This window comes from Daktulosphaira vitifoliae, unplaced genomic scaffold (assembly GCF_025091365.1).
Source record: "Daktulosphaira vitifoliae isolate Bord-2020 unplaced genomic scaffold, ASM2509136v1 Scaffold_1, whole genome shotgun sequence".
NCBI lineage: Eukaryota > Metazoa > Arthropoda > Insecta > Hemiptera > Phylloxeridae > Daktulosphaira > Daktulosphaira vitifoliae.
In genome coordinates this window covers 48,269,087-48,278,430 of record NW_026099572.1, presented here as the reverse complement: position 1 = coordinate 48,278,430, position 9,344 = coordinate 48,269,087, and the positions used below count along the sequence as shown (strand labels likewise).

Below are 9,344 nucleotides of genomic sequence, written 5' to 3'. Positions count from 1 at the left end.
AACTATAATTAGTATTTATTCATATATTATATTTTAAAATCAAAGTACTACTAATCAGAATATAATTAAAGAAATAAGAGTTGATGTTGCTTTTGGAATAATCCACCAATTTCTCTAAATGAAACACTATCTACAGATTTGCATCGAAGCGTTTCTTATGATAGTGATTTTAATCACTGTCAGATATCATAATACTTGATCCAACTATGCCACGTCACCACTGTGCCGCGTCCCCCCCGTGCTGGGTTTTTTTTTTGATATTATTAATACATCATTGATATTATCTAATTCTATAAGTAGAAGTCCGTCTTTATCATCCACACGTTTAGATTATATAAATCTAATTGACATAGCATAAAAAGTTAAACTTATTTAAATTTTCTTGTTTTTTCAAAAAAAAATAACAATTAAATTTGAACTAGCTTAAATTTCTATTTTTATCCACCGCAGAAATGTGACGTACGGTAACACTTGTACATATTTAACGCTTAAAGTACAAAGTTCGAACCCCAAATGGTAATGAATTTTTTTCTTAATTCATTTTGTATTAGAAAAATATTTTCAACACATTCAGATTTAATAATTTCAATGCACATCAAGTACCTTATCTTTGTAGTCTCCCCTCGTGAGAAGAAATTTCTTATTTATATTAAAATTATTTTAATGTGTTTTTTTTTGTCATTCATTTTCTCAGCTCTCACTTGACCAGTTTTTTTTAACTATACGTCTAATGACCACACCTAGTATCTAGTAAAAGATGTTATTCTTAAAAATTGAAAAAAAATCCCCTTTCATCATAAAAAATTTTGCTTTACTAGCTTTTTCTATATATATAATTAAAATTTATCTACGTAATTGTTTTTTCATATACTTCAGTTATTGTTTTATTTTCTGAACATGATTCATTTTCGATTAAATAAATAAAATTATAAATATACTAATATTAATTTTGTTTACGTGTATTTATGATTTATGCAATTTTCATATACTGTTTTTGTCATAACATACTGTGTTTAAAGGATAAATTTATAATAGTTATAATCAATTTTTGAAATTTAATATGAATGAACAAAATTTGTTTTAGTAGACTACCTTTAATATTATTTTTTAATAGTATTAAAACTTATTGTTCAATAAATACTTAAAGAATTATAAAAAATTAACAATTTATTACATATTTTTTATTTGGGTATTATATTGTCATAAAGTTAATGTTTATTTTATTAACTTAACCATAACCCTTAAATGTTCAGCTACGTATTGTTTTCGAAAACACACTGACGGAATTGATGTAGCTGGAATACATATATATTTCAGTTTTATATTATACAAATCTAAAAATGTTTGTCTGTGCTGTTTATAAAATTAAAAAAAATNCTGGAATACATAAATCTTTTAGTTGTATGTTATACAAATCTAGAAATGTGTGTCTATGCTGTTTATAAAATTAAAAAGTTTTTTCGATCCAAAGTTATCAGTTCTAAATATTGTCATATAATCAAAGCACAAGTTAAACTTGGGATCGATATAATTTTGATCTTTTCCACTTTATTATCGAAATGCTCCCATATTGAATTAATATTTGACAATAATTCTATTTTCATTAATTCAAAAAGCTTCAAAATAATACGATAAAATAATTATTTCACACTCAGATGCGTTTAAACTATTTTAAACTCGAGGGATTGATAACATAATAGCAGGTAGGAGGCCAACTCTAAGAAATTGGGATTAAGACGAGGAAGATATTTGAGTATTACCAATACTTTTTATTGAAAAACTACCATACGATATTTGAAATACAATTTTTATTTGATGTTTCAAAAATATTTTAAATTGATAATTTTGTGTTAACGAAAAAAACGGATATAATATTTTTAGACCTTTTTTGTAGTAATATGTTTAATTTTATAGAATATACTAAACTGTTTTTTCGCCTCATTCATGATCCACCAGGAAAAACTTATGATATAAATACAATGATTATAAATGAATCGATTACAAAACATATTTTAGTTCCAATGATAAATTATTATATTGATGATAAACTAACCATTTTTTGGATGATGCAATTGTATGCTTACTATGTTCAATTGTTTAGTTATGATGTATATCGATATAAACACAATATTAAAAAAGCTATCGAACAAGTTTTGGAAAATTTATATCTTGTAAGTAAAAAAATATGTCGAAACAATTATAATTATGAAGTTGGTTATTTTAATGGAGAATATTATATACTCCTCACAAATCTAATAAATACCATGCATGAAAGACAAGAAATCAACAAAATTGATTTAGAAAATGTAGAAGAACAAGAAAACTCGTTCTCACTCAGAAATATTTACATGTGTGATATAATTGAAGACAAAGATTTATGGAGAACTATTATAATGGATTTTGGTGAATTGAGTGAAGATATTTTTGAGACTATTTACAATAACATATATAAAGAATATACAACGGCTATTAATTATTTTTGGTTTGATTTATGGATAAAACGTATTGGAATTTACCAACAAAAATTCTTAAACGTTTTTAAAACTGTTTTAATGCATTTAATGAGAAAATAATTGATGTATATTTCTTTATTGTTAGAAAATAAACAAAAAGTAGATGCAATATATGGCCTAAAAAAATTGCAATGTTTAATTGAAAATACCATTATGTTATTTGACGGTTAAGAAGCTTAAGATTACCATAATGATTTAATTTTAAACATCGAATATATAATACAAAAAATTAAATCTAACTCTTTTGAATTAATTTCAAATGATTTAATTAGTGATCCAGGCTAACAATTGAGTATTAATGTTAATACTGAAATGTATATCACAGAATATAAGTTAAATGAAGATGATTTTAATTTTATTGAATATTTGGACACAATCTCAGATTCTAAAGCAATGATTAATCATTTAATAAAAATATTTTTTTTTACTAAGTTATTCAATAAAACATTCAAAAATGTTAATACAAAAATTATTTTATCATATTTAAAATTTACTGAAACTTTCAAAATATTCACTAATCATAATGAAAATAACGAAGAAATAAATGTAATATTACTAGAATTGTGAAAATAATTTTTTTAATAGAGTTAAAACAATATTCAATTAATTTTTTCAATCATCATAATTTATTTCAAATCAATACTAAAATTATTTTAAATTATATTGTAGTTTATTTTTAAAGTTATTTTAATCGTTGTTTTTATAATGTCACTTACAATTGTAATATACTGGTCACTACCATAACATCGGATATTTATACATTATATTCTAAGAAGGACATGATTTTTTTCAAACAAATAATTTAAATAAACATTTAACATACACACGTTGATTAGTTATATTTTATACACACGATTCTTTCATAAATTGATTAGTAGTCACTTTTAGAAATCGTTCCTTCCGAGAGGAAATATAAAATGACAAAAATAATTTATTTATTTTTGTCATCTTTGTAATTTTAGTTTTAATAGTTAGATTATTTGAAAAACATTTAATGAGGCTAAAAAGTAAATTGTATAATACTATAGTGAGGCCAGCTATGATGTATGGTTCATAATGTTGGGCGGTTGATAAAAAAGTAGAGCAGAGAATTAGTGTAGCAGAGATGAAAATGCTTAGTTGGATGAGTGGAGTGACTAGAAAAGATAGAATAAGGGACGAGCATATAAGAGGGAGTATAGGTATTGCGTCAATCGTGGATAAGATGAGAGAAAATAGACTTAGATGGTTTGGTCATGATATAGGGAGAGAGGAATCGGAAGCTGTAAGAACAGTTATAAAAATGAATATTGAAGGAAGGAGAGATTGAGGAAGACCAAAAAAGAGATGGAGGGATGCTATTGAATGCGATTTGAGGACAGCTAATGTGAGCGTAGAAGATGTGGGAGATCGTGTCAAGTGGAAGCTTAGGATAAGGGTGGCCGATCCCAAATAGTTGGGATTAAGGCAAAGAAAAAGAAAATTCCGATGGCAATTGACATAATATGATTGCTGTTTGGGAATGTAGAATTTAGCGTTTAGTTGGGTATAAACAATATAACGTCAAATCAATTACCTACTCTATTGGTTGTATATTAATATACACTAAACTTTTATGATACAATAATTAAATAAACTCACACATACACACATATGCATTTATAACATTGTGTAACATGATAAAAAGTAACCGTAAAATGAAAAAAATTGAATATAAATTTTAGTACTCATATTAAATGTAATATAACTCGAAAAATATTTCTTTAAATGAAAAAATATAAGATAATTTTTTTATTTATAATTTTCTTTTAAACAACTTTTGTACGAAACTTTTTTTTGTAAGTTAAATATTTTTTGAGAAAATTAAAAAAGCTCATATTTTTTAATTTTTGCGAGGCTGTAAAAAAAAGCTCAATTTCAATCAATGAAGACTATTAGTATGTCATTATACATATTTTAATTCAACTATTAATAAAACAAAATTTNCTATTAGTATGTCATTATACATATTTTAATTCAACTTTTAAAAAAACAAAATTTAGTTAGGAATTTTTTCCGCAATTTTTCCCTTGTTGACTGGCCTAGATATCAATTTTAAACTTGTAATTGAACTAAAAGTTATGGTAATATATTCAATTTTTTTTACTATAAACTTTCATAAATCTTTATAATAAAATTTTTCATCAACTTTAAGGAATCAAAAAAATAGGTTAAAAATGAAAATTTGGACTGATTATTTTTTCTTGAAGTGCTTGAGGATATATCCATGTTTTCAGTTGGTTTCTGACGTTTCGGACTTATTTCAGAGTCCATCTTCAGAGTGATGGTTGCTAGTCGGTGACTGCAACTATACAAATATATATATATATGCAAATATGATTATTTTTAACATATTAAAAATCAAATCAGTAATAATTTGGAAACAAATTTTTTTTTCTTTTAATTATTATTTTATATGTAATTAGTAATAATATAAAAAATTAGAAGTGATAGAAAAAGTCTAATTGCAGATTTGAAAACAACGCGAAAAGTTGATTTAGAAAAGTATATTTTTGCTTCCGATGAAAGTTCCTTGTAGTTCAGTGCATTTTTTTATAGTAACAAACAGTTTTTATTGAAAATTATTGTATCAAGCCCTTTACATTTGTATACACGTAAAAGTAAAGCAAAATATAACTTCTTTATTATTTTTATAATTTTTCCGTTTAAATTACAATATTAAATTATTGAATATCAAATTCATACTAAATTTAAAGACTATAATTAGTATTTACTCATATATTATGTTTTAAAATCAAAGAACTACTAATCAGGATATAATTAAAGAAATAAGAGTTGATGTTTGACACGGCACCGCCCGTCGCTCTAGGCTGGCGCTCACCAGTGTCTCTCGCGATATCAGCCGTCCAGCTATTAATATGACAATCGGTTGTCTCCCCGCCCTTGACACTGAGATAAGGCCGCCGCCGAGTATGGATTACGGATATTGCGTTCTGTTCTGTTTCCGACGTACCTGTACCTGGTTACCCGTTGTTTTGTCGTTTTGAGTTTGTCTTTCTTGTGTTCTGAGACGATACCTCGAGACCGATACCTAGAGTAAGCTGTGTAGTATACTATATCTACATATATACATTTTGGGTTGTGTAAGAAATATATCCGTTACGGCTAGGGAAGTCGACTGAGTAAATATATATATTTACATACCGAACTGTTCGTATTGCTACGATCGTTTTTCCTTTACGCTATTCTTACTGTTATCGTTGTAAAACTATAAGTTATTAACACATATTAACGAGATAACCTGTGCGATCGCATTATTGGATACGCGTTAACTGGCTCCCCGAAGAGGAATATAAACCGGCCGAGTGAAGTTAAGGTAAGAGGCTTTGAGCCGATTAAGTTTCTAATTATATTAGATTTTAGTTTAAACTTGAAACGATGAAGTCTCCCTCACAAATTTGATAGTTCATATAGTTGTTTGAACGGATTTCACTGGTGACAGCAGTGAATTTTTACCTGGGTTATTCACAGTTACGTGTTAGTGGGATTAGATTTATCCTGGTCTCTGGGAAAATTTTCTTTTATAAAAATTAAGTTAGAGCAGTTTATCTAATAGAATCCGGCGTAAGTATTGTCGTTTAAAACTGTTGGTTACAGTTTGTTAATCCGGATTTCCACGACTGCCAAGCACACCAATAATTGTATACTTGACAAATCATCCAATTATAAACAAGTGGAGCGTTCCCATGACTGGTATACTTGTACAAATAATAAATAAAAGCCAAGTATACTATTCCTACAACTGGATCAAATGCCAAATAATTGTATTGGGGGTGGGACCTGAAAAATATTAAGTCGTGTATCATTTGCTTTTTTTGCACTGCAGTGTTTGGACGTTTCAGTGAGTGATTTAAAATACATTTTTTAGTATTGCTAGATTTTATACTTTTAAATTATTTTTTTATCTTCGATGCGAAGCTGAGAAGGTATTGGTTTTACTAAGATGTGTTTATTTTTTTTTTTTTTTTTTGTGTCTGTTACCACTTTTTCTCAGCTCTCACCGAACGGATTTCTTTCAACGATACGTCAAAAGATCACAAATCGTATCTAGTCGAAGACATTACCCTTCAAAATTGAAAAAATTTCCCTCGTTCCCCGTAAATGGGGGAAACCTCCAAAAAAATTACAAATTTAAAAATCGCTAATTTTCGAAATTTTTTCAATTTTTTTTACTAAAAACTGCCGTAACTTTTTTAAAAATAAACATATCAATATAATTTTTTGTTTATAGATGCATGATGTCATTACCTATCATTTGGTATATTTTTTTTGTAAATCTGACACTTAACCTGCCCACAGGGGGGGATTTAAAATGACAACTTTTTCACAAAAAATTAACTTTTTCAACTTAACTTTTGAAAATGTTCCGGAAGGTCTGACACTTTTATATATATCTTAAATTAAAGCTAATGTAATATACTTTAATTTGAAAAAAAAAAATTTGACCTCTGGACTTGTCTTCATGGTGAAAACGGCTACCGAATGCTATTTTTGTGTGAAAATTTTCGATTTTATTATTTATATTATATTTAACTTTATAATGCTATAACTTATTGAAAAGTTTATGGATCCACACAATTTTTTTATGAGAAATAATATTTTGTAATAAACCCTTTTTCATTCGACATACTTTATCTTAATCGAGATATTAATAAGGAACCAGCAGATCAAGTAGCTTTTGGAATAAAACACCAATTTTTTTAAAATTAAATCAATCTAAAGATTTGCATCGAAGCGTTTATTTTTGATAGTGATTTTAATCACTGTCAGATATAATTATACTTAATCCATCTATGTCACGTCATCACTGTGTCGCGACCCCCCTGTGCTGGGTTTTTTTAGTTAAAATAGTTCTTTAACTTTTATCTATAATTTTTAGTTTTTATTTATCTAATTAAACTAAAGTTAATTAAAATGGCTAGTGATATTGATAAAATGGCTATTTATGCTTCATACATAATTATGTGTGGAGAGTACTTAAAGTACAAACAATTAATTGAAAAAAAAATGTTAAAATATGTTACCGTAAAATTAGATGAAGGTTTTACTTAACTTCACCAAACAATTGAACAGCCACCATTTCAAAATAGAGTTTTGATAGCGAAATGCATTAAATTTATATCATTAATACACTTATCTACTTTTTTTAGTAATTTGGCATTTCTAGTAAAGCCTTTTATTTATTTACTACCTATATTCATTTTTCGCTTGCATTCTTATTATGATTACTCACAGGTGATACTTACTGATATAAACGTCAAGAGTTATCAGTTTACTTAATTTCTATGAGCAGTGTGGGTTGCAAAAACAAAAAATTTGCCGATAAATTCATTTTTATTTAATTATAGCCATCGAAGTTTAAAATAAAACTATTTTCACACACATAGTTCTAATATAACTTTATAAAATAGAAAATGCTATTACTATAAAATATTTTTCAGTAATAAATTGTATTAATCTTGTTTTCGGCATCCAACAACAATAGCAATTAAAGCAAATTTGAGGAGGTTAGTTTCCCTAAAAATTAAAGAAAAAAAATACGACAGAGTTAAACTAATAGTATTCCAGCTACGCACCGTATATAATTTTTTACTTGCAAAAATGAAACAGAATTTTACGAATATAAACATTTTAGTAAAATATTAAACTATCCAATAATATTTATTTTATATTAAATATTCATAAATTAATAAGTTGTATAATTAATACATTATGTAATCAACCTTAACTATTAAATTATATTTACAATTATACTATAAAATAGTTTTACTTATCTATTAAATTAAATCAACTAATTAGGCCAACATAAACCACCGCTGTACTGCACAAATATAAGTGGGTGGGGAAGAAAAAATTGTGTTACCGATAGCCACCTTAAAATCAAATATTGGATAAGTATTTGACAAGTGCACAAGTGTGCACTAGTGAACTACAAGTGTAAACTTGTGAAGCCATTAATCCTTTTGACTTGTGTTACATTTACCGACAATCTGCGGGACACTGACAAGTGACCAATAATTGTACAAGTATGGTGTTCCAATGGCTTGACAAGTATACACAAGTGACAAATATTTGGCAAGTACACCAGTCGTGGGAATCCGGCTTTATAAAGACCTTATTGATAACGACAAAAAGTGAAATTCCGGCCGATAGTTACAGTCTTTTGGTAGATAAAAATAGTATATTTTCGTCTGACCTTGTCAAAGTGGCCGATTCCCAGGTAACCGTTATTATTATTGTTCACTCGCTGCCATATCATATACGGCAGCCCCGGACCATCTTATCGCGGTCATTATTACAACAATAGCAATAATATTAACACATGTTTTCTACAGCAGTAGCAAATTTGACCGTACGCGGAGATATTGTTTATCTCCTCTATTCTAGTAACGTTCATTTGATTATTTATTTTTGTAAATAAACATAATATTCACGGTCAATATGTCGGGGAAATCATTAGCACAAATGAATTGCGCTGAATTGCGTCGCGAATGCGCTTTTAGACAGCTACCATGTTATGCGACGAAACCCAACATGCTAGTTATGCTAGAGGAAAACAAACGTAGCGAAGGGAGGAATCCAGCTACCGAAATTTTACCGCCCCGTACGCCACTAGATAGCGAAAATCCAGTCCGCGAACCCGATGTGGGGNCGGTCCGCGAACCCGATGTGGGGGTTTTAGACAACTCCTCGGACCTGTGACAGATTTCGAACATGTTGGAGCGAATCAGTCAAAACATGCTGCCGTCCCCACACGTTGCTGTCCAACCGACTATTCGTCAAGTTAACGTC

General features: G+C 28.0%; 1 protein-coding gene across 1 annotated transcript in view; it reads left to right on the top strand.

Moving 5' to 3' along the window:
- Positions 1-5,325: 5,325 nt before the first annotated feature.
- Positions 5,326-9,344, top strand: part of LOC126900264 (uncharacterized) — a 22,363-nt gene continuing 18,344 nt past the window's right edge. The window contains exon 1 of the mRNA XM_050675867.1: positions 5,326-5,868. The gene's annotated coding sequence lies outside the window, so the exon portion shown is untranslated. The remainder of the gene's footprint in view (positions 5,869-9,344) is intronic.